This window comes from Pieris brassicae, chromosome 1 (assembly GCF_905147105.1).
Source record: "Pieris brassicae chromosome 1, ilPieBrab1.1, whole genome shotgun sequence".
NCBI lineage: Eukaryota > Metazoa > Arthropoda > Insecta > Lepidoptera > Pieridae > Pieris > Pieris brassicae.
In genome coordinates this window covers 12,142,979-12,169,624 of record NC_059665.1, presented here as the reverse complement: position 1 = coordinate 12,169,624, position 26,646 = coordinate 12,142,979, and the positions used below count along the sequence as shown (strand labels likewise).

The 26,646-nt window shown below is 34.4% G+C and overlaps 1 protein-coding gene across 4 annotated transcripts in view; it reads left to right on the top strand.

Annotated features, from left to right (window-relative positions):
• Window positions 1-26,646, top strand: part of LOC123715550 (brain tumor protein) — a 222,658-nt gene that overhangs the window by 158,161 nt on the left and 37,851 nt on the right. For all 4 annotated transcript variants that reach the window (XM_045670686.1, XM_045670704.1, XM_045670669.1 and 1 more), the window contains one exon: window positions 22,335-22,409. The gene's annotated coding sequence lies outside the window, so the exon portion shown is untranslated. The remainder of the gene's footprint in view (window positions 1-22,334; window positions 22,410-26,646) is intronic.

Sequence of the window (26,646 nt, the reverse complement as noted above, 5' to 3'; positions counted from 1 at the left end):
GAATTTATAAATAAACTGTACGTAGGTGTTATCAATTAATCTTACAATAAAACCTTACGCTATACTCTATATAGTATATAAAAATAATAATTATAACTTAATTTACGTATAATGAATAGGTATTGACTTGTCATTTAGTTAATTATTGTGTACGAATAATCTTCGTATCAATGTTAATATGAATGTATGAATGATAAACATAGCTAATATTAAATGGGAATTTCGATTAGAATGCAAATACTTCGTAGATATGTTAAATAAATCAATTCCCCGATACCACATTTCAGCTCTGCGGTAAGGGAATTGTGCTGTGGTACACCGGGCACAACCTGATTTGTTGCCATTACACGTTTGGTATATGCCAAAAGTTGTCTTACCTCGATAGGCTGTAGCCAAGCAATTCGACTGATGTCTTGGAAAGCTTTTAGGCTTTCCTACACAGATATGCGCGTAGGAACTACTTGTATTCGTAATATTTTATATATAGTCGTAGTTGATACATTTTACGTATAATTATGAGGACGAGGCGTATTCAGTATCGAATAATCTCAAGGTACTCTAATATAATGAGTGTGTTTCAAACCTAAGGACGTGTGAAATCACTTAAAATTAATACACAAATATCTGTGTTTAATTACTATGTTTCAAGATAAGCCATTAAGTAGCTGTAATCTTGAATAATCTCCTGTGTAATTATTCACTAGTTTTAGTTATTATAAATGTAACTATATGTATATACAAGGGTCCTTATGTAATACAAGAAAAGTATAATACCTATATAAGCACTGTTAGTTAGCATCTTCAACTATGTATGCCCTCAACATTGTTCGTACTGTAAAAAAAGAGAAGTACCAGTATTCGAAGCTTTCCACGCACAAAAGGCTGAGCAAATAAACGCAGATACACAGTTTTGGCCACAGGGCCACGCCTCGTAAATGAGTTGCAGCGCCCAATCTATGACCGTTGAGTCCTTATAATTTAATATTCATGCACACGTCGATTACATAATATACTTGACCGTTATTAAAATCGCAGATGTGCTAACGTTAAAAGATGGCGACTTCAACGTGTTCGTAAAGCACAAATTTAACATCTGTCAGATAAATTAACTGCCCCCAATATAGTAATTAATGTTAAAATTACAATTTACATGAAGTAAAATTTAATACGTTCCGTCTCGAGTTATAGTACTCTTCATTAATATTTAAAATAACGAGTCGACTCTGAAGATTTATTTTTAAACTTTCATTATATGCAAATAACGCCTACGTGGGTTAACCGTGTTGCAAAACAGGAGTTTCATTAGACAAAACATTCACGATAAGAAAACGTATCCACAGCTTAATTTTTGTAAAATATAAGTATCTAAAAGATATATTTTGATTTATAAATAATATATGTAGTAAGCTTATATATCTAAAAGACTATAATATTCAATGGAGTGAAAACCCTAGTCTTGCTCTAATTGCTAGTAATCTTCTTGGCTTAAGAATTCGTTTATAGAATGGTTCGATTATACATACGTCGTAAAAAATATTTATTTTATTTATTAATATATAATAAATGAGCCGCCGTCTTATCGATATGTTCATCATGTCATATAATTAAAATTGAGATTAAATTATTTCCAGGCCTATACTGTTATTTACAATCAATACATAAAACGTGTAATAACAAATTTAATGGAATATCTTTAATACTACTGGGCTGGGATCTAAGTTGATGTTTCTCAGAACTTGACCTTCTCTTGTTCTAGGTTAGTGTTAAAGTGACCTTACGGTTGCCACACGATGGATGATTAATTATCACATTTAAGTTCTCTTGTAATCTTTGAGTTCTATACCTTCTTGTACCGCACAGAAAGCTTTATTTCTTATGTTTGTCGATGTAGTACTACAGTTTGTTCTGTGACGTGTTAGGTAAATTATGTGATAGTTTCGTACTGATAAAGGATGAAACGCGCGGTCTGATAAATCAAGGCTAAAACAATGTTGTCTATGGGTAGAGTAAAGTGGTCTCAGTGACTTTAAGATCGTTTCGCGATGCCGAGCTCGGTCATTGACCCGGAAAACATAATTGTCTTTGAATTGGGTGATGTTTGTCGAGTTTGTCATACGTTTCTTCAATATGGTGCTAATTGTATGCGCAATATTTTGAATAAACATAAGTTATTTACTGTGATTTATTTGTGTTCATAATCGAAATGGAAGCGTAGGTAAATGTGATTTGCGTGAATGTCAACTTTTATTTGTGTATTATTTCAAGAACTACAATTATTTGTCTCAAGATAGAAAATCAGCCATTCTTGAAATAAGCTATACCAAAGTATCAGTAACGTATTCGTTAGTTTTTGTGCCTTCTACATTTATATATCTTTATCGTGGGAACAAATCTATTGCACGTATAGCAATAACTGAATTTTAGTTCAAACATTTTAAGGTGACCTGATTAAAGATATTAAAATATTGTGGAGTGACCTTCCATGTCGGTTACGAACTTTCGAAACGATTCAATTAACACGTAAGGACGAACGACAGCTGTCGGCCGGATATTAGTCTTTTTATGAACTTGTAAGATTTCTGAAAGTCTAGGCTACACCTGCCGGTGTCACTCACATGCGGTTGAATTAACGATTGAGATTAATCAGCATTCAATTAATGTTTATTATCAGATAGGAAATACATAATCCAAAATCTCATTTAATTAACTATGAAATTAATAAATATCTCACCTTTACTAACGTTAATCTAAGGTTACTAGAATGTATTATTGGCGTCCCTGTTTAATGTATAGCTTAGCAGACGTAAAAAATAATAAAAAAACACTCGACCAATACAAACAAAGGAAAAGACTTTATCTTCCCAATGAGAAAAATAAAACAAATCTTAGAACACTCGACTCGAGGGACGATTTAGCGAAAATTCTAAATTTCCATTGTGTTCAGAATCGATTATGTGAGCCGAGAGGTTTTTGAACTATTCTTCGCGATCGGGAATTTAAGTGAAATTAAGACAGTTCAGAATAAAATGATTTTAATTTGAGTAATTTACTTCTAGAATTCAATATTAATATTTTTCTGAGTAAAGTCATGTATGACTTGAATCCAACTTGCGTTTGTACGACAAAAATGTTGTGTACACCAAAATGGCTTCAACACGTGTAGAAGATGCATTCAGGGAAGCATATGTTTGAAAATGCATCTGATATATTCTCAGAAATCTTGGTAGCACAGGTGCACGTTAGTATACGATATTTTGTTTTACGCGAGGTTCAATTTGTTTATTTTCGAAACCATTTTCAACGACCTATAACTGGAGATCACGTAGGACAAATGTTTGGCTTATCATGAAGAACAAGGAGGAAAGAAACGTCTTAGATCAAGCTTATTTGTAAGTCGAAATATTACCTTTTTAAATTATGTATATTATTTATATATAAGAGCGTATTCAGAGCTCGCTCCGCGTAAAGAAATTATGATAAATACACTCGTTCTGGTTCGCCCTTAACCCCACAAATGAACTACGGGACGGAAAGACCGGGCTCCGGCTATTTTCGTTGTTAAAACAAATTGAACGAGTCCTCCGAAGTTTACAAGCCCACATATTTTATTACGGTTTCCGTTTAGTCGAGACTAACTTGTAATAAGTTTCTGAGATCGAAATACCACGATGTTTACGTGAATACATTCCTTTCATGTTGCAATGTGTTTCTTTATATTGCTTAAATGTTTTCATCGCGTTATGAGATGTAAGGAGCCTTCTTCAAAACATAAATTTCAATTTTAAATGTTTCAATATCTTGTCAACGGGGGCGTTCACCTTTCGAACACTGATTTTCCATATCAATAAAATGTTTTATTTTGCTCTTGTAATTTACTTGCTAATAACAAGTCTGTACCGTCTAACCCTTGTTTACTTTAATGATATAATAAATGTTTAGAAAATACTGCGCGGCAAATAATTGCCCATGAGGTAGTGTTTCCAAGTGTCTGATGTCATTTTTATTGGAATTAGTTTGAGTTATGGAGCGGATGAAGCGATGATTGCTGATTCACGACGGTTCATGAGCAGCTCCATCTTTATTTAGTTTTAAGTACAATGAACGTATGACGTATGCTGTTTTACTTAAACTGACGTACCTACACACCGTATAATGCTACCCAAACTCTCCCATACAGCTGCTTCGATAACATCAGGTATTCTTGGCACCATCAACCAATAACCCTCAAAATCACGTTTAATCGCGAAATTAAAACTTTTCCTTTCCTTTCCTTAACCTTTCATACTTATTACAGTAATTGGCATTAGCAAATATCAAGACGTCTGCACTACTCGTTAAGTTAACTTTATAGATCGTTACTATTATGCAAGAATAATGGTTACAGTATTACATAATCCATATCAGCAGTGTCGTCAGGTAACGGATTATTATTATAACGATCAATGCAATTTTAAAACAAAGGCATTCGAGGAAATCTTAACACGTGAGCACACGTGACGAGTGTAATCTCCGTCAAAATATAACATGAACACAACCGGAACAATAGCCGACCTTTGTCCGATAGTGTTGTAATGCTTGATAATCGATGAAATATGAAAGCAAAAATTGATACGTGCGATAGTGATTTTTGCACTACGTACATTTCAAAATGGCTTACACAATACGTTAGATACTGAATTCATTTCGTACACGTTTGATTGCCCTTTAGTAATACTGAGAAATCTTGTTTTGATAATGGCTATTATCGTTATTACCTTGTTCGCCGACTTGATAAAACAAAGTGAAACTAATATTCTTCGCGAGAGAAGTTGAAGCGCTTTGAAATCTGTTAACAAGCAACGATTACTATCAAGTGTCTCTTGATTCACGCTATCGCTTACACTAAATATTAGCTTCGAAAATTCAAGCTCTAGTTTAAAACGGTCTATTAGAGTTTCAATACGTCAAGGACTGCGAGCGTCAGATTTCGTACAAAAGAGAAAAAATCACGAGCCAGTCTGCCGTCAGGCCCGTCGGAATATTTAAATAACGTCTGGCTTAAACAATGGCTTCCGACCCTCTGCTTTTGTTATGCTAAAATTAAGGCTCGATTCGTCAAAACCTGTATCGATAAGTAGGGCCATTGTTTGTACATCCCTATTATTGTTATAGCATATGGACCGTGTGGGTCATGTTTGGGCTGAAAGCTAATTGTTTTAAAATTAAATATTGTCGGAAGATGCGATGCCATTCATAAACGTTGTCACTTTCGATACTTGCTATAATATTTATCATCTTTCATTTCTGGGCTCTAGAAATTCTGGCTTCACCAAATTGTGCTTTCCATAACACAACAAATGTTATAGTTGCACAATAATACCCTAATTAAAAGTTAAAATGTACCTCAAACAGTGGACTTCTATAATCCTATCGAAAGATCATCACCTGGTCATGGTTAAGGTAGAATATATGCTAATTATTCGAGCTATAAATGATTTAATGCAATCCAAAATAGAAGCTTAGTTGTCGAATAAATTCCCTATATACTAAATGTGGAGGTCGCTTGGTATTAACAAAGTAGCAAGTCTCGTCATTGGGCTTTCGGATTGACAGTTAGCATCGATGGGACATTAATTAATTATCGATATGTCACGACTGTACATCCCTAATATTATAATAGAATTAAAGGTTTGCTGTGGGTTCGTGTACTTATTATATTTAGGTCGTCCTCGATATTTTAATATACGTATATGTACGTTAAATGGTTATTTGGTGCTACTGCCATATTGGTCCAGTAGTTTCCTACAGTCATGAGGTCTCTTGTTCAGATCCCTGATATATAAAATGTTAAACAAAACTACGTATATGTCATAACAAGTGACCAAAATAAAATTGTGGACCTTCCTTTCTTAAACGTATTAAGTTTACTGTAATGTCCGCCAGTTGCCCTCCTTTTGATTTAATTATGTTAATTTTTATTTTGTAGTGTAAATAAATAAATATAATTTTTTTTTATTACATTATATTAAACGGAACAAAATCTTATTTTATATGCTATTCCAGTAAAGCTTTATATGTATATGCAAAATAATCCATCCGGGATTCCCAATTAATCATTTCGTAAATAATAATTCATTCCTGTACATGACTGATGCGGAAAAGGAAGTGGAATATAATTGTAATTTAATGGTGAAATGTACGGGGAAGGAAAATATAGTGCTAATAATGGTTTTTTTAATTGACAGAATAGATAATGTTATTTTTATTTTAACGGAATCATTCAAATTAATTTGTTAAGTGGCTCAAATTCAAGCGTATTGCTCGGACATGTTGGGTTCGATTGTACAGTTGAAACAAATGCAGATTTATATTCTACTTTCCCGTTGACGTCAGCACTTTTCACAAAACATATCCCTATTACAGAGAAAACACCTAATTTGCCTAAGAATGCCTATGAACGAAAGAAGTGGCAATAAATCTCAATAAATTCGGGTAAAAATGGCCGAAATAATCCGCGGCTTTGTGCCTACTCGCTAAGCTTGCCTGTTGTTGTGTATTTAGGGAGTAACACACAATTTTCCGTAACGTTATATTTCAGAAAAGCTTACATTGATTTACAATATTGATTTTTTGTTTTCTCCTGATGTCCTCTTATATTTTGAACGTAAATCCGGCACGTGAATCTTTAATGCAATATAATGTAAAAGTGTGTCAGTAACATGATATCGACATATTATATTTTTTGCATAAGAACATTTTATACAATTTGGAAATTACATACAATATAATACGTGAATAAATTGCGTTAAAGGTACATATTTACACAATTATTATTTCAAAATAAAGAAGTTCGCTTTCACAATAATTAAAATGACGACTTAAATGCTGGTTTTACTAACACTCAGAACCTAACTGTCGTTTATTTTTAACTGCATTTACGACCTAAACCGATGTCTGTCAGACTTGCGCGTATTTTGTGGAGGTTGTTAGGTTAGGTTTATAGGTTACAGAAAAATGTCGAGATTATATACATATATATATATATATATATATATATATATGTGTGTACTATTAAGTTAATATTTATTAGATCTAGATTTTATGAGGTTCCTGTGTGCCGTTGCCTTAACCCGAATGTCAATACGGATTAGGAGTGTTAGTACCATCTGTTGGGGATAATGCTTTTGTTGCTTCTAATTTATGTGACTTATCGTTCTAGATATACAAAGAAAAATATATCGTGGATAGCGGCAACATAAAGCTTTAGGCTTTGAGTTCTGCCTTACAATTTCAATTTCTTTAAGTGCGGAACATGGTAAACAAACATATATATATATATATAAGTTATTGTAATAATATGTAAGTTATTGTTGCGACTGATCTTATTTTCATACATTTTGTTATACAAAAATAATTTTCTGTATTTGAAAATTGATGATAGATTTTTCACATTTCACATCCTGCAATACCTTGGTACATCATACAAGCTTAGTGTTAAGCCGTACTACTACTACTTCGTGCTGTTGCCATCTGTTGGATTGTGAGGAAGCAATACGACACTTGACCTAATTGTTAGTGTTCATTCCAACGTAAATAAGGGATTATGGTAGTACTGGCAAGACACATTTTGCTTTCGAGCAGGTTTTTGATCATCGCCAAACACATTGTACCTACTTGAGCTATGGTCATATTCAAGTAGTCATTGTATATGGACCCTTTAGGAATTAGTAACAGTTTATATTGGTTCACAAGGTACCGATGATTTTACATTCAACCTGTTTGAGATTACATTATCACTTGTACATAGGTGGTCGTTTGAAAAGTGTCACCGCGAGATTAACCGCAGTTTAACCGGAGTTTAACTAAAGGATGTGTGTTTAGGACGCTAGTTACATGCTCCACGGTCACGTTTACATAACGACGGGTTACTTCGGATGTGCTTTAGAGGATTTTCTGTTGGTAGTTTGTTTGCGTTGTAAGAATGTTTTGTTTCGTGCTCATGAGAATATTATTTTATATTATTTAAATAGTAGATACTATCCTAACTTACCAATAGCATAGAGTATATCTATGTGTATTTACAATAAGCAGCACTACATAGGCCAACTAAAATAAAGTAGGTTTAAAATTTAATAAAGGAATGCAAGGTTGTGGTTGTGATTTTATTCTTTCGTATTATTTACACCGTAATTCGTAACATTCGATTTCTTAAATAATTAACTTAATAACGGTAAACTCAACCTATGACTCGACAAGACGTAACCTTACAATGAATTAACTGTCGTTTAAAGTTTAATTGGAGATTTATTGTTATCGCCAATTGGGTGGGAGCTGTCCTTTCGGTTTCGTGATTTAAATTAACTACCGGTTTATCTAATGATAAGGAATGCTAATTGTACTATGTAATTTTCCATTTCCTAATGAATATATGGGTCAGTTGTTGTATAATTAACAAATTAATTAAGTACATATATATAATATATTTGTTACATTTATCATACTAAATATACTTTTTTTTCTAATTGCTATGAACGGTTAAAGTTAAAAAAGTTTACCAAAGGATAATTATGCCGTTGACTGTATTTCATCGGACATTAAATTATTTAGATACTTCTAATATAATTCTAATAGCATTTCTAAAATCATGATAAAAGTTCATAAATTGTTTTTTGTTTCAGGTAACGCCGCGTTTGTCATGTGCTAAAACATAATTTCAGTGAATAGCAAGTTCGATTTATTTATAAATGGGTTATAAGAATTGGGGCTGAAAGCATCTTAAAAATATCTCGTTGTATATTAATCAAATGATGCTGAATTAATGCGTCGATTTTATGAAAATTTCCTTGTGTGTATTACCGCAAAGGTAGGCGACTCTTGCAAAATTTCGTACCATTGCCTAAGGTACAATATACCTAAGCATATGTATATAGTTTTATAGAGGTTAACTCCATTTCTCATACTGTTTTAATTCCTGGAACAAAGCATGACCTTAAAGCATGTTTGCAATATTACAAATATAATGTCATGAGTCATGTGTCCGCGTATCAAGGTGCTCTCTTACTTCCGTGTTATATTACGTACTGTAATTATCACTATTCTAATGGACATTGCGAACGCGACTTTAATTGGATTGCTGGATTTTTATGAACTGCCAATCCAGGAACCATACCGCGCTAAGCCTCGACGCTGAATCCGTCCCGTATCATATTTATTCCATATACATCTCTCTCTAATCTTACTTCACTTAAACGTATAAAATATTATTTTAATTCACTCAATACTAACAAAAGTTTCTGGAAGACAGACTGGCAACTATATAACCATATCCAGGAAATTATGTGAATTGTTTAGATATATTCATATTGAAATAAACGTATAGTATTTCTTTATGTACGAATATTCTCACGTTGCAAAGTTCTATGGAAGCTCATAGTGTGTCAAGTTACTCCGATTTCAATATCATATATTATGCTGATGACATATATATTAAGTGGAATGTAGAATATTTTACTGGCTTTTTTCTACCGCTTTGCTTTGCTGTCACAAAGATTCTTATACATTTTCATGCATTTATTATTAACATAAAGGATCTGTTTATATATACAAAATTAAAAATATTATTTATACATCGAAATACATGCAACAATGCAAAACATATTTATTTACGTTTATAAAATTGTAGGTATGAAATGCGAGGCATCTACATTATGTATAGACTTAAAAAGTCGTACGATCTAAGATAAAGATGCCTATAAAAAGTTATAATCTACTTAACTGAGAACAAACTCGAAACTCATCATAAACTTTTAAAATATTCTTTTAACTTTATAAACCCTCTCAATGATGTAGCTATTTTGAAACAATACAGCGTAAACAAAGGGGTATATTTCAGTGCGTATTTTGATTAATAACCACCGTTTTGTACCTCTGTCAGGTTCAAAAATATTTAAAAAATGCGTCGCGCCGCCCGCCATCTAACCCAAAATCAGAGGCTATTCAAGTATACAATGGACTTGAATTATGTCAAATAACCCGTATTACGTGACTGCTAAGGGCTATATTGACCGCGAAATTTTTTGGGACCTATTTATTCAATTTTCGCCTCTAAACAGGTCATGATAAATGGCGTTTTAGCGTGACTATCGGAATACGAGCTGGCAGCGATGTTGATTCGTATAAAAAACGATGCGGGGAACGGGCGGCCCCATTCGGGACTGGCTCTAAACCAGAGGGATACTTATAAAACAAGATTTGTTTTATATCACAAAGGAAGAACGTAATGAAATTCTAGTCGCACAGCGTGACGTGACTAGGATGGGTGGGGTTGAACTAACCCACTAGAATTAAACGATGCAAGCTTTGCCCCGTACCTACTCTGACCGCTCGGCCTTCGCCCTGAAAATCAACACTTTCGAGATTATTGTATCCGAACTAACGGTTTAGGAAAGGAACCTCCAAAGAAAATCGAATAACCTTTAACGAAAAGTCTTAGGTTACCGAACAATACAAGGGCGTCAGAAACCGCAACAATTCGTGGAAACACTAAGAGAATATCCGCTTCGTGCCATGCGCATGCAAATGTCGAATTTGGGGTATATGTATTTACATAGTTTGATTGTTTAATGACTCAGGTCCGCTGTTAAATTATTCTATTTTGTGTGTTAGTTACAATTTAATAAATAGTTGATAAAAATCTATATTAAAACCGAACATAAAGAGTTAGGAGTATTGCGGGAGTTAACCTCGGCAGTTAATATTAAACTCTATTAAAATTCAGTGCTTATTGAGATTTATTATCCAGGAGCTAGCCGATCGGAAGCGAATTATTATTGGCTCAATGCGTTTCCGCCTCAAAGCCTTCCTACAATACACTGAAAATAAACAAATCGCATTTTACCTAGCGATAAGCGTAATTGGCTTCGATATTCACTTACTAAAACCACGCCGAGTTTATTTTTCGTATAATATTAAAATTTAACGAACGAAAACAATAACTTCTATAGTATCTCTTTATAAAACTTCAGCATTTTCGTTCAATAATAGTTTTATAATAATGTGGTTAAAGTTGCCCATATTAACATTTTTTATATAGACCAACAAGGACTGATTAATCATCATCATATCAAATCATAAATAAATAATTAACAGCCTAAATCGAATTCGCGTTTCGGTTTCACAGATACTTTGATTTAGTTTCAACGCCACGGGACCAAATTAAACGTTCAAAAACACCCTATTTCCTCAACATAAATCTTGTAGCGACATCTTAAGGTTAATTTCATTTGGTCATAAATCCTCTATGTCAGAGGGATCGTGCTTCTATTTACAAGTACATGGTACGGCTATTTTGAACCGGCTCACCATATAGAAGGTTATCAATAACGCAGAAGTGTCGGGAGTTCCCGTTGACTGTAAAATGTGTGTTCTAGGAATATTCACATGTAAAAAAGCTGAAGCTCATGCAGCGGTGCCTGATGGAAACGGAAATATCGACTTTTGTTTTCAACATCTTAATCAAGTATAAAACTATAACTCTTTCAAAGTTTCCAACTAAAGCATAAAGATTTTACATATTCTTCGTTCTTAACTTAAAAGGCTAACTTCCGATCTCGGATAAGTTTATGGCGATCTTAAGCTTGTTTATGATGAGATTCTGCTAATGTATAAGTTTGATATGTTAAATATAACTAGAAAAATTTGATTGACAGCCCTAACACAAGAACGTAATACTTACCTTCATATCTATGCGGGGACAATGCCTTAGCTGATGTTTCTGTTCACGATTTTCTTTGTGTTTTCATTTTAATATTAGAAGAGATGCTCGCTGGCAGCATTCCCATGTGCGGAGTTTGTATGCGGAAGATTTTTGCAATAACGTAGATAAACTGTAATTAATTAATATGTGACATACTTGTTGTGTTTCAAGGGCTTTTACGCACAATTTATAAAACAGAACGATAAACTCTTTGTTAACTTACGCATAGTATTATAATATTACCTCACAACATTCAGTAAATATGTTACAACCTCATCACGTGTTTTAAAAACAGAATATAAATGCAATTGAATCTAGACTCCTCTTCTCTTAAATTAAATCACATGAAGTGTAACTTTGTTTTGACACAACAAAACCAAGTAAAACCTAAGTGCAATGATGTATAGCGTCAAAGGCAGGCTGTGCCCGCGCAGGTAGGTATGCGCTATTCTGAGACATGGTCACTGACCACGAGACCTTTCCTCGGGGTGACTGTACCACCATTGTATATTGACCCTTACGCCAAAGGACTCATTAAAGGAACATGCGAGTTCTCTCAACTGGTTATGTCGACCGGTCGAAGATGACCCATCTCGTTTTCTCGATCCCTAAATTGAAATAAAGAACGTCCTTCCTGACACGGCTCTCGGTAAGCTGGTCGCCGTCGTCGCATTTCTTTTTGTATCCCATATGTTTTCTGGTTATTTTTATGTCCTTGAATGTTCGCTGTGGTCTCACTTATATTTATAGCTGTAGCTCTTGAAGTGCGTTACAAAATTGGACGCATTTTTCAATGTTGTGAAAGACATTACAATAGGATCGTTTGTCAAATTCTATTAATAAGCGTGTCCGTTCTCGAAATACCTCATTATTCAGATTAATATCGAACGACTGTTATAGATTATAATTAAATACTTTTTCACTGCTTAGTAGTTCAATTGAACAATTGCATTTTAAACATTCTTCAGAATTTATTATCTATACTGCTTGAAAGAAAAATGGTTATTTTCTTGCTGCCAATTTTAATGATGGTGCAATAGATTTCTCAAGGATATATAAACTAATGTGAACGGAAACACGCGATGTCTCAGTAGTCCGCAGACGTACAAAAACTCTTCCAAGAAATCCGTCTCCCAATATGACACGTGACCGGCCGAAATTCCTAAAGAAATCGAAATGTTCTTAAATCATAGCCTCCGTTTTATATCGGGTTATAAAAACATCTATTGCAGCCCATGTTGAATTCAACTTTATAGCGTCTCTAAAAGGTTATTTTTGCAGTGGCATTCGAAATAGAGCCTTAAGGCAGACCGGGGTACCTCGCTCGACTGGTTTGAGACCTGTTACACTTCGTTTTGTTTTGTTTCGAGCACTGACCATCGCAACAAAGGTCTTGATAGTTTTTTTAATGCATCGCCTACCCACGGCGAGGACTAGGATAGATGTTGTGCATTTATTCATTTTCATTTCTTTACAAAGAAAAGCCAAACAATAATACTTAGAATAACCATACACACTGCCTTAACCAACAAATTATTCCACTATCATCCGTCAGTCTTTCCAAAACTGTCGCAAATATGTATCATATAGCAGGGAAACCACATGCCATTTTCGCTTGCATTTCTACTCATAGGCAATTTTGTCGTTAAGCATATTAAAAAAGCGCAGAATCGTAATCCTAGAGCATACATTCAACATGTGTTGTCACCGATTTAGATATTTTTGTGGAATTGCAATATCCGTGTCACGATTTGTTGTTTTATATAAAATATGTATATGTAGTGTGTAAGTTACAAATTTCGAAAGTGTTTGTGTTTAATTACGGTAACAAACAATATGATTTTAATGGAGTATTATCAAGTGGGCGTTAAAGACAAATTGATTAAAATGCTCAGGCAGTGTTTAAATTTTGATAATAGGTAATCAAATTTTATTTTATTTTTCGTACGCCAAGAACTTGGAGCTACATTCTGGATCTATTTCTGTTAAACAGAAAAAGACATTTAATAACAACAAAACAAGATACTACACGCGTACAAATAATAAACTTAGTACCAGGAACAAGCTGATTGCTTTATCCCTTAACTACCTGGCAATAAATAAAATCCGTTTAATTTGGTCCACTAATGACATATAGAATCTTATTAACAGAAGTACCCTCATTCAGAGGTGCGTCTGACGTTGACGCAGGTTCAACCCTAATCACCTGTGCGAGCCCTTATACTTCTGTACAACATATTTTATACGAAACGGAATTAAACCAAATATTTAAATTAATTCCACTTATGAAATAGTTTTTTTTTATATATTATGTACTTCTCCAAATTTACTATGACAACGAAAATAGTGTATGTGTTCTTCTGTGCCTTACGGTCGTCCGCAAACCGACGTTAAATAATTTTTGGTTAAATCATTTTCCAGAAAATCTCCAGTGTAGTTTAGCTCAAGGTTAAATCGATTTGGATAAAACTCAAAACTGTATTCTGAAATTAGTCATACTATATTTTAAGACTTGTTTTCTATGTGCATAGATGCTTTAACCAAAATTCTCGGGAAGAATAAAATTATTAACTTAATCAAACGCATTTCTAAGAAATACTTGTGGTATTTCTTCGAAATCTATCTAAATAAATGAATCATTTCTCAATTTAATAGTGGTATGTAATGGTGTACGTGAACCGAAACACGCACGTCTCAAACTCCAAACATCAAACAGAAATCGGTTTGTTTTTGTGAACACGAAATAATATTAAATTTATGATCTGTCGAACGTAAACGGATGGACAGTGAAGCCAAAGTTCTCCATTGAAGTTCACGACAAAAAAGATTTAAACGTATCTTGCGCAGACGCCGCGCAATTATTAGACCGGAAATGATTGAGGCCCGAGGAACTATTTTTGTAGGGCCTCACATTCCGTCTAATATGGCCGTGTCTCGCTTGTCTTTCTCATTACTGTATTTTCCCGATATACTCAATCGATGATTGATACCATACCGAGTGTTGCTTCCATATGTACTTCGTAGTTCGTCTCATTTAGACAAGGAACTGATATTAAAATAAATTAATTGTTAATTGTTGAATTTCAAACCATAGAAGATATATCTCATAAATGTATACAATATGTAGGAATTAAACCGTGCCATTAAAATGAGTGAAAAATGAAAACCCAGTTCTGAAGCGGTGGCTCCATTGTATTTCGTAAGAAAGTTCGTCCCTGTTCGTCTATATATGAGTCGGCCAAGTGTTCATATGCTTGTGAACACATTGCAATGTTTATGTTGTATATTTCTGGAGCGACCGTGTGTGCTGCCACGTGGGGTAACCACCGCACTGTACACCAACATAAACAACATACATGCGGGCTAATATACACCGTATGACGGGGCAGTGAGGGCAAAAACAGCTTGAACGAGGTTCGTTTTCTTCTTTGATGACATGCTCTCTGATTGTTATGAACGTTTTAGGCTTATTCTCAAAACCGTAGACTTGTAAGGATTTTTTGCGGTTATAAACGGTCGCAACGGGTTGTTTATTACATCTTTAGATAAATAATATTTCCTTTCTGCGCTATTTTAAGATTATCTGTTATGAATGTTATATTACTTATGATTAATAATGTTTTCTTTTCATTTACCTAGAATTCAGTTTTAATCCTGTAAGGGAAAAGCAATATATAATAGCTAAGAGAGTATTTGTACGAGTTGTTTATTTATTGTAATCATATGTATAAAGGAGGTAAATTGTATCTCTTTAACAAAGTTCCTTATTTGAATGCTGGATATCAGCTTTAGTAATAAAATAGTCAATTTGGATTGTGAACCAGCTATTTGAATTCAGCCCGAAACAAATTCGTCAAATTAAAAAACTCGCTCGTTATGAACACGAATTTTATGCGAAATCTTTTACGGTTTTACAGATAAAGCTTTTGATTAGGGCTGTGGTGCCATAAACATTATGGAGGCTTTGGTGTTAATTATGAAACAATGGAAATCAGTATGCAGCAGTGGGAAATTTTCCGACATTTTGTTTATGTTTGTTTGTCACTGGGCATATTTCAAAGTGATTTAGGTTGTGTGTGACAGGTTGAACAAGTACGTACATATATTGAGAGACTCAATTACGTAGGTATTATTAGCTGATGATTGCTCATCTTTTTGATATCCTACATCTTATGTTTAACAAAAGCTTCACTCCAGTACAAAAGTATTTACTTTCCAACTCACATCTAAAAACACCAAAATTGAAGGACGGCTCCAGAAACTAAAAGGCATGTAGATAACGTTAATAACACTAAATGTTGAAAAGGGATGCCAAATATAGAAATATCTCTATAGAAACTTCGACACGACACAGTGAAATATGAGCGCCCCAACATTGACCCGAGAAATGAGTGATTTTTTCTCATATTCGAAGGAAATATGATGTCGAAACGTGCTACTTTTTGCTCTAACATTCTGAATTATTTTTGTCTGGAAATAACTCGCAGATGACACCGATGTGAAACGGCACTGAAAACGATTATTACTTGTCTATGTTATTATTAAACGTTTTCTTGTGTCGCTTTGTCAGTGCGTTTACAATTTAGGCATTTGGACACGAACTTTCCAGACATGACTTTATATCGGCAGCGAAGTTGGTGATTGCGTATACATTTTCGTCCTTAAAATACCTCTCACGGAGCAAAGTATTTAACGGTTTACCGAATAATTAATTTCCATCCGAAACGAAAAAGTTTTCCTCCGAAAGATAGCTCCTTCAATTGGGAGAGGCGGTCGGGAATTTTATTTAAGAGCGAGAGAATGAGATGGTTTGGCTTGAAGAGGTGACCAAGATTTTAGTATCTTGTGGCATTTTTATATTTGTTTTTAAACGTTTTTTCTTTTCACATGTGTTTCTTTTCCATAATTTTAATGCAAATATGTTGTAATATAAAATGGTATATCTGAATTTAAAAATAATGACCAGAAACAGTAATAATGCGTAAACCTAATGTAACGAAATTTTTGTTGTTTATCGAGCTGTGGTCACCCTACCAATACACTTTAGGTTCACCGCAGACTTGGGGATTGCAAATGAATTATTAATGCCTACATTCATATAAACCTGGCCGTTTTCCCATTCTACCTTAAATTTTACTTTTTACTGCGCCTCCTGAATCTATTGCGTACCCTTCTAAATTCTAGACTTTAACGTATATATGTACACGCGATCTAAAAGCAAAAAGCTTTTTGTAAACAAAGGAAACACAAAAATAAAAAGTTTAATATGAACTTCAGAAAGGCCCATTAAGTCGGGAAATGAAATACACATGGAAAAGTAACACCTATTTGGTCGACTAGGGCGCAAATTGATTTTTAATTGCGCCCAATAATAATGTTTCGATGGTTTAAAGGGAAACTGTAAATGTTTTATCGTGCTATTAATACAAATCATAATCAATATTTATAATGATAACGAATTACTAAAAACATTTGATTTTATCGGACTACTAATAGTACCGTTAGCTAACAATAAATAACTCTTAGTGTTAATTTAAAAAGCTACATTATTTTAACGAAACGTAGGAAGATATTTTCAAACAGAATCGTTTAATATCCCACTCGCACTACAGCCCTTTGTATTAATTCGAGTTGATCACAACGCCATCTGTTAAGTCATTGTCAAACCCCTCGAATTACTTGGCAAAAAAATTTGAACCTTATACCTAAACGTTAAAATTCAATATTGCATGTTTTCTAAAACCCGTAGCACTTGCCCGTATGTCGTGTTTTTGCGTACTTATTGTCACTAGTTTCTGCTCTATTGAGACTTGTACATTATACTTTATATGTAGCTGTATAATATTCATTAAACTATATGAATGGATGTTCATGTTAATGAGATGAAAAACAAACACAAATAACAAATTATAACAATATACAGTTTAAATTTGTAATATAATATGCACATTTATTTTTTACTCGATATTTCTTGTTACTCGATATCCTAATTTCTTCCTTCCTATTGATCAGAACCCCTTCAATGGTAAAGGCCTCCTCCAACTTTTTTTTCCAATTTCTCTATCCATGGCTTGCTTTCTCCATTCGCTTCCTGCTAACGCTTCTTTATCTTCTATCCACCTTTTCCTAAGGGCCTCTTCTCCTTCCCTCTATCTTGTGACAAAGATATATACAAGCTCTTTAACTAATTATTTAAGACGAATGATACTACGCCTATATATATCATAAACAATTTCACCAACTATTACCGCTATTGAATACATCCCTCCATATTTAAGACCAAATTTGATAGGCTTTTGACGCGCACGTGTTTGTTAATTAAACAATCTAAATTCAACGAGATTTACTTATAGATCGCTGGGTCCCCATATTCCCTTGGGAGGCAATTTATATTATGAGAGCTTTTGACCGCGTCTGCGTGCTTCACCCTAAGGGAGATACGGATTAAAAAAAATATATACAGCATAGGGCAAACACATTTAATCATCCTTTTTTTATTACATTAGCCTAGCTTTCTCAGTATTCGTATTGCCCGCTTTGTTACAAACTTTTCGCTCACCAAGCTCACAATAAAGCTCAGGGTGCAAACCTTGCGTTGGAGATCTTATTTATTTATTAACACTTCCTTGCAGAAATATAATACAATTGACTTAATTAAATGAAAACGAAGGCGGCCTTATCGTTTTCGACCGATCTCTTCCAGGCAAACACTCGTTTCATACTACGAATGGCTACCGTAAACTGTAATAAGAATGTAGAATAATTATCTGAAATTCGTGATGTTGATCCCACAATATTTTGTGCGACAAACAAATTACGTATTATATATATTATATACAAAGATAAACAGTTCTCAGAAAAAATAATAAAATGCTCTTGCTAAATTCAAATATTTTCTTTCATATTAATGTGGAAATAATAATGTAACGTAGTAAAAGCACAAATTAAATTCGATATTGTGTTATCATTACCTCGGATGTTATTGATATTTAAAATTAACATACACTCATTAATTCAATGTTCCAATGAAATACATTTTATCTTGACGTGAATGATTTAATACAATAAATGGATTGCATTTACATTGCAAAATAGCATTTACTAAAAAAAAATTACCGTAGGTCATCAATAATAGTTAGTGGGGATCAAAGTGAGAACAGTTTAACTTTGGCAATGGTTCTTTAACTCATACCTTTGTAAGTTGCGTACTCTTACAAGATTCAAAATAGTCAGAAATTCTATGTGAAATATCAAGACATTTAAAGCCTGCGAAACATCGTCTACGTAAATATTCCATGAAGATTTCACATAGCAACATGTAATTTAGCATTCAATTAAAGAATATCCCTCACTAAATATCCTCTTACATTTGAGCCTGCAATAATCCCGCTTTACTTATTTTGATCTGTAACGTAATTTTGCTAAGGTTTAAATTTAATTGAGCGCCATAGCAAAACATAGGGCGCCCGCCGTTAGGGGTGACGCTTTTAAAATATTAATTAATTAATTAAAAGACATTACGTTTTATTGTGTCGTTCTGCTTTATTTATAGGAAGTGACGTTTCCTTTAAGGATTCTGGATAATTTTCGACGGCTTACAAAAGATAATAAAGCCACGTTTCCATCTTTAATTTTTCTCTTTGTCGAGGCTTTGTGACTTAACAACATTTTATTAATGATTGTTCATGTCCTATTACTGTTATTTGTTTGATTATTTATATCATTTTGAAACCGGAGTTTCGAAGAAGCGTGGAGGGAAACAGTTTCCTCGCCATTTGAACTCATTAGCCGCTGGCAGGCCAACTCCGTTACAGTCGTTCAAACCTATTAGTCTAGTTGTATTTTACTTGTCCCTCACAAGTTTCTAATGAAGTGTACTTCGAGTGTTCAGTTCGATCGATTCGCTAATTATCCGTACATGTGATGAAACTTTGTCTTTGGACAGACAGAGGACATTAATTCTAATTTGTCCCGTTTTAATAATAAATAAAGGCGAATTTAAATTAGAGCTGTTGACACACTCAGTCCACGGAACCTGATGATAATATGAATTATGAAATTCTTTGAAAGAGTTTCTTCCGTGACCATGGCCACTTTAAAAGATAAAAACGTACAGCCGAACTCAATCAGCCTGCTCGTGTCACTATTCTTTTGTTTGAATATTCCTCAACACTTTCATTCGAATCACGAATTACAATTTGTTTGCAACAAATCAAATCGCGTCATCCTTACACAGTGTTGTTTTGCATCTAAATGAAGACACTGACGCTGTAGCTCGTACGATCGTCCTTTAATTAAGCTGTAAGCGATTTAAGCGCTTAATGGTCAGGTGTCCCTAAAAGGGGACCTCTATTTGCATATTTGCTTTGTCTTCTGTATTAGGTACTGATATTTGAGGTCCTTCCTGCTTAATTACTAGAGAATATCTTCATTTTCAAACATAACAAAGGTAATGGAATGTATGGCACCTGAATACTACTTTACGAGGGTAAATAATTAGGTTTACACTTCGTACCAATGTTTAAGTACTTATACCTAAGTGTTACACTGAGTTTATTTACGCACTGTTCGTTTGGAATACAATTAGTAACAGTCTTGAATCCCTGCGGATTCTTTAACTCTGGTTAAATGGTTTACCATATTCGTTTATTTTCTAATAACTTATTTCATATTATGACACTACTACTATTTGATTATCTTCATTCCTAGTATCAGTTCAATCCTAGGTCCAGACTGGACTATACTGAGTTACTAATTGGAAACTATAACCATGTAATGAGTTTCCGTTAAAAACACCCTATGTACGCTACTCTTCTCTTCGATGACACTCTCTTTTGAGGCTTTAAGCCTCTGCTAGCATCGGAATACTGGGCGCTCACATATCGAATGACGTTCAGTTTCGCGGTCATTTCGAAGAAAAGGCTAAGTTAGCCTCTAAGAAGTTTGGTGTGCTCAGCAACGCGAGTCTACAGTAATTCACCCCGGGTCACTGCTTGCAACTCTCACACGGAGTACTGATCTCACCTCTGGGCGGGAGCTCCCCAATGCCAGCTCCTTCCGCTTGACCCAATTACGTTACAAACAGCGATTAGAATCGTCGACGACCAGTCACTTTCTGTGTTCAGAGGAGTTTTTCGGACTAATACCTGCAGCTGAGTTTCATCATCGGACGTCAAAGCAGAATACAAAATAACATCCGTATCACCTCGACGTCCATCGTTCTACAACTGAACGTTTGTTAAGGCAATTTTTGCCTCGAACCACCATTTTGTGGAACCAGCTGCCCACTGGAAGATTCCCGAACCAATTCGACTTAGTCCTTCAAGAAATGAGCGCACCAATTCTTAAACAGCTTCTATCTGTCAGTGTGAGCGTCCATTGGTGGCGGTATCACCTAACATCAGGTGAGGTGAGAGAGTGATCCTGGCCTATGCTAAAGAATGAAAGCTATACTTAAAACTGAGTTGAACTTGACGGAAGAATTCTATTCGTAGCAATTACGGCCGTTCACGTTATTCTTTTCCTTCGTCCAACATCTTAAGGTTAGTATACCCAAAGGCATTAGGATCTATGAAACGTATTAAAATATAAAGTTTCAAAAATTATCACTTTCGCAAAATAAACTAGGTATAAGTTTATTGCACGCAAAAAGCAGTGTGATACGTTTTCCTCTAAAGCATATGTAGGAAGTGAAAAGGATAATTTATGAAGCTGTCCACTTTGAAATCGTTTGAGAGTTGCCAGTCGCAGGCGGAAAGGACGGCGTTAACATTCTCAAAGGGAATCCTAAATTATCTCGAGTCCTGAGAACCACTTGAGACGTGCATTAAGGTGATGTTGGTGTGATTGTGGTATTTCTTGGGTTGTTGCACCTGTTCCAGTGTCGTGTGGAAAGAGAGCATTAGTCTCAATTCTATATATTTATTATCCTAAGTACCTTCTTAAGTCCTTGCTAAATTCCTAGTTCGTAGGATTTTTTTATGTTACCTATTTAAAAATATGTTTTTGATTTTTTTTACATAAAGTAAAGCCTGCATTATATAATGTACTGTACATACCTAATTCAAGCTCAAAATAGTGCCTCTAACTGCCTATTTTAAGGTGTAACCACGGAAAAGTTTTATAATTGATAACATTCAGTATACTTGATCAAGCCTAAAAAGGTTTTATATGAAATAAGGATTAAATTTGTAATTGTTGATACAAGAAATTAAGGTTGTACATTAACGGTAAAATAAATTGAAAACTAAATTATTCGTGTAATGAAAGTGTCCTTTTCACCGAAACAACCTATTCCATTATATTTAAAGAACCGTTTAATTATAGACCGCCCGCCATTCACAATGATCTTGCGTGGGTCGAAATGGGCTGGTCTTCATAATTTGACCTTCTGCCGATTTCACACTCCAATACAACAATTATCTTCTAAATAAGGCCACACAGAAAAGATTTAAAGAATCGATAATTAAACTTAACTGAATGACAACAGCTATTACGACTCTTAAGGCACATATGCAACCTACTTGTCGGAATTGGTTTAACATTCTTATAAACAAACTATGATAACTACTTTTAACACTATTTTTGTTTATTTTTTCAGATTGATAACACAAAGCGAAGCAGGCGCATTGGCCTCCGACCATGAATTAGATATCGCTGCAAACGATATCGAAACGTAAGTTCCTTTTTAAATATGTTAAATATGCGTATACTATACGGTGTACAATGTTGACATAAGTTCCAAACTCATTTTCCGACTTTTCCATTCTATTTAATCTCCGATGAACAAAATCCTGTATATCCGAATGTTGCTTACATATTTAACCAACATTAATACGCACGTAATTATAAAATCACTTTTCATACAAGACTTTTCCATCTACCCTCCATTGTTAAGAAACTCGTAATTATTCAAACAGAAAGGGGCTTTTCGAAGATATTTACTTAGGCCCTGATTACAGAACGGTCGGGCGTCGGAATAAGCGCCTTATTGTTTCGTATTATGGTATGTTTTCCGTAGGCATTTTGGCCTATCGTTCAATCATCAGTGTTGATTAGAATTAAAGATCTGCCGGGAGATATTTGGGATAAGGCAGTAATTCTAAGGATGTCCTTTAGTCAGGAAATTTACAATAGTGGCTTCTGCGTTTGTTAGTTTAAATCGGTTTGGTATAATTTAATGAACTTGCTTCCCCAAATAGACGTAATCGCCATAATTTTTATTATTATAGAATTGAAACGATATCGAAACAATAGTTGCATTTATATAAACATATTGACAGAAATTTAGACGTATGTTAATTTGATATTCAGTGCAAATAAATCTAAAATAGCCAGTTTTAATATATGTAGTGTTAAATAATCATCTATCAGTATAGCGATTGGATCTGAACGGGGCTGCCACCAATTTCATTAAACAAAGAATTCATCGACTTGGATGAATTTTCAATAAAACTTCTGAAGAAAAACTTTAATTGAAGCCTCGGTCGCGGACCGACCAGTTGAAATTTCCATTTCATATTATTTTAATATATAACTTTTTTATTCTTAGATTGCTTCACAAACAAGTAAATCATGTTATTATATAAAGGTATTGAAATGGCAAAGGCAAATTTTAGAGTTGTATGACAAAAATAATGTCGACGATTCACAATATTGTCATAGTTTTACTTAAGTTAAACTCAAAATTAAACAAGACAACATCGAGTATAATGGAGCATCGCTAAACACAGATTAGCTTATAAATTACCTAATCTAATTCAATGTCATGACAATCAGATGATTTAATCGGATAAGTGACAGCCCTAAGCCATATCACGCACACGTAATTCACGTAATATGTTAATTATGAATTAATTATAGCTTCTTATTTAAATAGACGCGTGCGATATAACGCACGACCGACGACTATATTCCATACTAATTTGATAGCTTTGTTTTTAACATTGTAAATAATGATTAATAATTAACTTATACCTCGTGTCTGCTTTCATTCAAAGGCGATGTAAGCGATGTTACTTCTTGTAAACAACGCGCCCAAAAAGAATAATTTCAACAGATTCAGCGCTGTAATGCGCGTAGGCAGAAAGTTTGTCTATCGTGCGTTTCAATTATTTTGAAGTAAATATATCGCAAATGTCTTAAGTATATGCAGTTATTAACTCTAAAATCCCAACAATGTTAGTTCGTAGTACTACAAATGGTGACAAGAAGCCAGCCTTGACTGTTTAACATCCAGTAAGCGGCTTATCTTTGTTTTTGTTAGGTTTTACTGAACATCGTGTGAAAACTGTAACTCAATACTTTGAATGTAAATGTTAGCCAAGTGGCTTTTGCGTACGACTTTCATCCCTGCGGTCGTAGGACTTTATTTCTATGTACGCATGTAACATGGGCTGGAACTACAGTGAAAGAAAACATTCTGACGAAACCGGCTTGCCTTAGATCCATGTGTCAGGCGTAGGAGGCTGATCTCTATACGAAATATTATTAGTTGCGCCATCTTTGGTCATATCTAGTGATGTAGTCGATTAGAAGCAAAGCGCTCCACTTAAGGCGCCAAAGTCTTTGAAACTAAACAGACAGCGTTTGATAGGAAACAGCCTTTGAAAGAAACACTCGAGAGCTTTCTCGAGTCAAGTTTATCACCTCAAGTGTTTCGGGTTATAGAGGAGATTGACAAAGAATCCAAAATAGTTTTTAATTTAATTTGGTGGACAAATTTTCATCTAAAAAGGCTTTACTGGTACTGTCTGCAACTAATCTTATTAATATAAAAGTAACTTTCAAAAAACCCATTTGTCTAATGCGATAGGCCTGTAATAAGTTTCCGAGTTATATAACAATTCACAAGTCAATATAACTTAAACCTTAAGTTAATGAATATGTAACTTATTCATAATTAACGTTGTATAATTACGGGCCTCGCAGTATAGAGGGAACAGTAGGAATGTTACGAAGTCCGTGCTGGCCAATATTACTATGGTGAGCACAGGTGTCATTTATAAAAATAATACCCTTTTATACTAACCAAATACATAAATTTACATAATTTTAACCTAAGCGATAACATATATTTTTGTTATAGCACACTAATTATCAGCGGCCGTTGGTCAGCTGATATTATCCATCCTTTCCGCACATCGTTTAATCGAGTTACTTAGATCGAGTTTAAATTTACCCTTTTAAATACACTACATCTACTAAATGTGCACATGATTTATTTATTATATAAAATGTATATACTCCTATTTTCGATACATAAAAATATATTATTCTTTATTTTTAACATTCCGGCATTTCCAAATCCCCTTTTGCGTTTATCATAAATGTCCTAACTGATTATACCAACCTGTGGTCGCAGTAAAGTTTCGACGTCTCGTATTAGGGTTTAGTTAATACGTTTAATAACTAAGCCAGCTAGTTGACGAGATGACGTAAAATAATTATGTTATGTAACACGAATTGTTCTGACGGCCGACCCAGTTATATTTCTTTGTTTCGGCCAATATTATATTACTGTATTTAGTTTCATATACATTCTTTCTCTTCAGTCGGTAGCTCATGTCTAAGCGTCGTGGTCAGCACCTTGCCTTCTGTGTTACCAACCTGTGTGATCAGTTTCTCCGTATTCTCCTCGCCTCTTCGCATTGTATATATTGTGTATAAAAAGGGATATTTACAACTTTCTTATTAGACTAACAAGAAACATGACTAAAGCTCCGAAGCCTCCATTATCCAATTAGCCTTCGGGGTTTGGTAATAATTGTGTAAATGTCACAGCCTTCAACGCGTCGGCCACATGTCACGTAGCTAGGCGGTTAATCTATTTTCCGTTTCAACAAATTAGCTGCGACACAGTGCGGAGACGTCATCACTAAAGTCGTTAGGATCTCGATAAGTTGTGCGCCCTTACGTCAAAGACCGTATGAATACGTAAAGTTTTGACATTGACATTCGTGTTTCGTCTATAGAGTTGTTACTAATGACACAAGTTTTAATGAGCTGAGCTTTTGCTAGGCTTTGCCATTTAATTAGCTTGTACTAACTGCACAATTCTACTATAACTTATACGTACGTAGATGTACGTAGATCTACGGATAGAAGAATGGTGAAAATACATAAAGGCAAAGTGAAAATGCAAATTTCCTTTATGAAGACCCATATTCAGTTTACCCGTCTCCAACTCAATATTTTAACCTTGGAATTTGGATTTCATCCATTCACCTTCGACTTGGGTAAGTTATTCAAGATGACTTCCCTCCGGATGCGTCAAACTCACCGTAAACCAATAGGCGGTTGATACAAGAGGCGCATTGAGGGCGTTCTTTTGTCTTACTTAAATCGGGTGTACTGGTGGTGGATTACGGGTTGTTAAACAAAAACTTGTAAGTATTATAAATTGTTTTTCGATGATAAACGGTATAAATCACAATTAAGCTATTTTAATATAAATCTTAGTTTAGTTTTTCCTATGTAGCGAGTATTGGTTAATCAAAAACGCTTCGCTATGTGAATTAATCCGGGTCACGTGGAACAAAGGTGCGTGTAAAGGCAGCTTTTCACATTTCAATCTAGTACCCAGCAGTAATAACATTTACTAGTGACAATTTCATTATGGCGGTGACGTGGGTGTATGAAACATGTTTGCGGGAAATAGGTCAACCGGTGGTTGATAGGCTCGACCTTCGTTATCAGTGTAAAGTAGTTCATCCCTCGGAGGAACTTCCTCGGGTGATCCGAGTCTGAAAGGACAATTCGTTCGCCCACATAAGCAGTTAAATACTGTTAATATCCGGTAAACAAGTAGCAGTTTTTTTATGTTAAAGATAAATAATGTTAAATATTAACAGAATCCTAGTTCTAGCCTTAGTATATTGCCTTTCAATTAAGATTAGTTTGATTTATATTTA